The sequence below is a fragment of the Myotis yumanensis genome, unplaced genomic scaffold, assembly GCF_028538775.1.
Source record: "Myotis yumanensis isolate MYYU_CA2020_CCGP unplaced genomic scaffold, mMyoYum1.0.hap1 SCAF_3, whole genome shotgun sequence".
Classification (NCBI taxonomy): domain Eukaryota; kingdom Metazoa; phylum Chordata; class Mammalia; order Chiroptera; family Vespertilionidae; genus Myotis; species Myotis yumanensis.
Genome location: NW_027223754.1, coordinates 176730304 through 176735597, shown reverse-complemented (window position 1 = coordinate 176735597; position 5294 = coordinate 176730304). Strand labels below are relative to the sequence as shown.

General features: G+C 40.0%; 1 long non-coding RNA gene across 1 annotated transcript; it reads right to left on the bottom strand.

The window, feature by feature from the left end:
- Positions 1 to 405: 405 nt before the first annotated feature.
- LOC139005605 (uncharacterized) lies at positions 406 to 3494 on the bottom strand. The gene is made up of 3 exons (XR_011470685.1): positions 3400 to 3494; positions 803 to 875; positions 406 to 659 (listed from the first exon to the last, which is right to left on the bottom strand). It is a non-coding gene; the product is annotated as an uncharacterized lncRNA (long non-coding RNA).
- Positions 3495 to 5294: the final 1800 nt, after the last annotated feature.

Genomic DNA, 5294 nt, shown 5'->3' with positions numbered 1-5294 from the left:
TAGTCTTATATACCTGTTCAGATACACCCTATATAAAGGAACAAATGCAATGTTACAAAGGCAAAAATTCAGGAAAAAAGCTGATAACATAATTTATATTAACAATATTTTTTGTTGTTTAGTTATTTAACTATTACCAATTGTTAAATAAAATACAGAAAACTAGAAAAACAAGAAAATTAAAATACCTTATCCCCACCACCCATGGGATCTGTTGTAGGGCAGTCAACCTGCACTTTAAGAATCTGGCCCAACCTGGCTGTCATGGCTCAATAGCTGAGCATCAACCTATGAACCAGGAGATCACGGTTCAATCCCCAGTGGGGGATGTGCAGGACACAGCTGATCAATGATTCTATCTCATCATTGATATTTCTCTCTCTCTCTCTCTCTCTCTCTCTCTCCCTTCCTCTCTGACATCAATAAAAATATTTTAAAAATAAATAAATAAATAAAATATATTTTGAAAAAAAGAAGAAGAAGCTGGCCCAGCACCTATTGCAGAAGTGAGGGACAGTCTGGGGTGACATATGGTCTGAGGGATGGCTGTGCCCAGCCGTGGACCCAGTCTGGTTGCACCAACCACAGGAAAGAAGAGGGGCCCCTCATGGAGGTAAACTGGCTTCCCCTTCCATCTTCAGAGCCCATCTCTGTGGCATCTGCGCAGAATTAAATAAAAGGTTAGCAAAAACTCATTGTGATCTTATAATTTCTGGCTCACAGGCAATAGACTTGGTCAGCAAATTACTATAAGATAAAAGCATACACATGTACTTTGCAGTAAAGCAAATCAAATACTTACTAGATTTCTTCAAAGAGTTTAAAGTCTCTGGTTTGGAAAACTGCAGCTTCATTGCAAAGCAAATGTCTACACTCTTAGAAACAGAAATTAAAATTTAAGATTATTGTATACATCAGAAAAAAAGAGTACTTTCATAGAAATGAAATTTTAATTATATACATCTTTGTTTTACATTTTAGTTATGTACAAATCAAAATGCCACTTCTGGTGTTAGTACAGCCTCCACAACTTATAGAAAATGTCAGAGGAAACACTAAAATTCCATTGTATAAATTAAAATTAAATGCAGACTTACATTAAACTGATTTGTATAAAGTTAATTTTTTTAAGAAAAAATTTTCCATCAGAATCATCAGCTCTAGAAGTACTATGATTTATATTTTTAAATAACTTAACAGAAATTTACCCTAGGGTTGTCACAGTCTACTCTTAAGAGCTTCAGGATCAGATCAGCAGAAAGATGCTGATTAAAGAGTAGTAACATAAGCCCTGATTAATAGCATTTCCTGAATTTCATTGTGTAAATATTCTTACCATGGTCAATTTCATGCTACTGTGGTAGGCAGTTAGACAGACAAGAGTAAAAGGATACACCTGGAAAGCTGCTGAATATTCTATTAAGACCTTCCCCTGGGACCTCCCCTAAAATCTCTACCAGTGCCTTTCCCTGCCCCCACCCTCCAGGCACATTACCATTAGCTTCCTCACTCCCAAGCTTCAAGTGCCCTTCCTTTACTTCTATAACTTATTTCCTAAACCCATTTCTTCTAGGAATTATTTTTTCTACCTCTGTGATTTATCAAATAAATGTTCTCTTATAGTTTGGGTCTTGGCTCTGAATTCTTTCCTAGCCAGAACTCAAGTACCTAGGTTGCTGAGCTCAGGTCTGGTCTGACCCCCCAATCTAACGCCTGGTGCATTCCTGCCACCTACAACACCACCACTCTAATGTCACTTAACACAGAGGGGAAGAGATGCACAGTAGCATCATTCTACAATATTTCATCATACAGACATAGTAGCTGTAAATTAGATTAAGAGCATATTAATGGTAAAATATAATACATAATTAGAAAATGATGAGTTTTGAGCATTTATTATCTTTGTTTAATCTAATTTATATAATTATAAGTTTATATAACTTATTTTTAATAATGGCTGTGTTTAACACAAGCTTACAAAATTCCTAAATATTTAACAATCAGTTTTTGTGAACAGGTTATAAGTGGACTCTAGCACACTGTCAGATGAAATAAGATTGGCCATTATTGGTATTACTAAAGGCCCAGTGCATGAAATTCATGCACAGAGGGGGTGGGGGCGTCCCTCAGCCCAGCCAGCACCCTCTCACAATCTGGGTTCTTTCTTGGGATGTCTGACTGCCGGTTTAGGCCATATCCCGCAGGATTCCCTGGGGATCGGGCCTAAACCGGCAGTCGGACATCCCTCTCGCAATCTGCAACTGCTGGCTCCTAACTGCTCGCCTGCCTGCCTGATCACCCCTAACCACTCGCCTGCCTGCCTCATCACCCCTAACCACTCCCTGAGGGGTAGGGCTAGTTGGGGCAAGGGGCCGTGGTCATTCTGGTCTCTGGTTGTTCTGGTCGTTCCACCATTTTGGTCTCTAGACTTTTATTATATAGGATAATTTTGAATTTGAGTGATAAGTAAAGAGTAAGAAGGGTAAGGGAGGGGGAGTCATTAAACTTGTGTAGTGAACAATTAACCTTATCTTAAGAGAGGTCTGGTCATTGCCCTTGGCTACCAGGAGATAATATCTAAGCCTCTGGAATGTACTGCCTGACAGAAGTGTCTTTGTTCGCTAGGGGCTCTGGCCACTGGACAGTCTAACAGTGTGACATCTCAGTTCTGACCTCCAGGAGAACTAGAGACTGCAGTTATTAGCCTGACTTGTGGGAGGGGCTAATGACTAAAGGTCAGACATAAAGGAAGTATGTGATGAGCCCCAGTAAAACCTCTGGACACTAAAGGCTCATGTGCCCTTCCCTGGTTGGCAATATTCTGTGCACATTGTCACACCTAAATGCCAGGAAGGTGATACGTGCTGACTTCATGAGCTCTGTGTTTGGTACATCTTCTGGACTCTGCCCCGTGTGCTTCTTTCCTTGGCTGTTTCTCATCTGTATCCTTCCCCTGTAACCATCCTATAATAACAGCTTTCAGTGAGTCTGTGACTCCTTCTAGCAGATTATCTAAACTGAGGGTGGTTTCGGGAACCCCCCAAGTTTGCATTTGGTGTCAAAAGTGAGGACTCTTTTGTGGAAATTGTGCTCAAATGATTTCCTACTTTTAAAATAAGACACATACACACACACACACACACACACACACACACACACACAAAACAAAACAAGACAAAATAAAACAACAACAAAAAACTGGATAGCTACCCCCTCCAAGAAGAATGGAAGAAATAATAGATACCCCCAAAATTATAATGTTAAATTCTCTTCATTTTTCCCATTGAAAATCTTTGGGGAAGACTACAAAAGTAAAACAAAACAAGAAAGAAAAGGAAGGAAGCAAGGAGGAGAGGAAAGAGGAGAGAGAGAGAGAGAGAGAGAGAGAGAACGAACCATGAAAACCTGGAGCCACTGCATGCGAACTGCTGGAAAGTGACCTTCAGGAACTCCTGTGTGGTTATCAGTCTGTAGATGATGAAGCTCAAAACTAATGACTGTTTTAGAAAAGAGAGAACAAATAATGAGAAAAGCTGAAAAGTTTGATCAGACTGTATAAAATATTTATTACAGTCACCAATATTAAGTTTTGATGTTCTATGCCATATAGAAACATTTTGTTTGTTTGTTTAAATATATTTTATTGATTTTTTACAGAGAGGAAGGGAGAGGGACAGAGAGTTAGAAACATCGATGAGAGAGAAACATCGATCAGATGCCTCCTGCACACCTCCTGCTGGGGATGTGACCGCAACCAAGGTACATGCCCTTGACCGGAATCGAACCTGGGACCTTTCAGTCCGCAGGCCAACGCTCTATCCACTGAGCCAAACCGGTTAGGGCAGAAATGTGTCACATTTATTTTTGTTTAGTGAGATTATAAAAATTATTTTGTTAGGGAATTCATCAACCTTGCAGATGGTCCTAAGGTCCACTTCCCCCTGCCCCTCTCTTTAGAAGGCCCAGCTACACAATTTGGAGGGCCCAATGTAAAATGAAAACTGTAAAATGAAGAGGCCTCTTGTTAAAGAATTGTGTTCAAGACAGTGACTGTGGAGAATTAAACTAGGAGTGGAGTCCTTCTAAGAGCAGGTTCTTGTGTGACTGCAGGTGCACATCCATGAAATAAGACCTGCTTCTGAGAGTAGTCCTGTTTATATAATTCTTCCAAGCTAGTTTGAGTACTTGTTGCAAACAATGGTCTGAAGACAGCCAAAATTAGTGGGCTTAGGGCACAAGAGACCTAATGAAATACTTGCCATAAGCCAATGACATCACTGGCATCCTATGTTATAAAAAGTTGGAGAACCTACCATTGCTGGAGGCTAAAACCAACATTAATTAGCATATTAATGCAAAAAGACCCATTGGAAGGCCAATGGACTTTGATATTCAGCAGGGATGAAAATCAGCATAATATTGCACTGCTGTGGGCTCAATGGTTGAAGACAATTCCTTAACTTAATAATCCTTTTACTCTTTACCAAACTTTACCTTTGATATGCCTGTATGCATTCCTAAAGGGCAAATGTGTATTCAAGTGAATAAAAAGAAGACTGACCCTAACTGGTTTGGCTCAGTGGATAGAGCATGGGCCTGTGGACTGAAGGGTCCTGGGTTCAATTCTAGTAAAGGGCATGTACCTTGGTTGCAGGCACATCCCCAATAGGGGGTGTGTAGGAGGCAGCTGATCAATGTTTTTCTCTCTCATAGATGTTTCTAACTCTCTATCCCTCTCCCTTCCTTTCTGTAAAAAATCAATAAAATATATTAATAAAAAAAAAAAAACAGCAGACTGACCTGAAGTCGGTGAGCTTCTCCTCTAGAGAGAGGTTTCCACCTGGCCCCCCATGCCTTCTAAATTCTTATTTCTTGTCTAGTATTTTCATTTGTGCATGGCCCCTTCTTCAGATCCTGAACCCTAGCCATGCTGGATGTGGCATACCATGCCAGTTTTTCTTTGCCAAGTAAAGATTATATCTGGAAATAAATAATTACCCTTAAGAAATAACTATTGCTCATCTTTTCTCACTGTGCTGCTAAGTCTTATTTCTTGGACTGTTTTTCCATATGTGAGGGATACATGTGAAACTTTTCAGGCCCTACTGTGACTTAGCAACAAATGAAAGCTGTCTTTTGGATTTTATTTTTGGCCCTGTTTCTGTGAATGAGACAGCCAGGGTTTTCTGTTGTGGTGGTGGTAGTGTTGTTTATAAATAATTGTAAGTCTTCTTTGCACATCTTGGGTAAGTGCTGAATACTGTGGCCTTTCCAGTTGTACAGAAGACAAA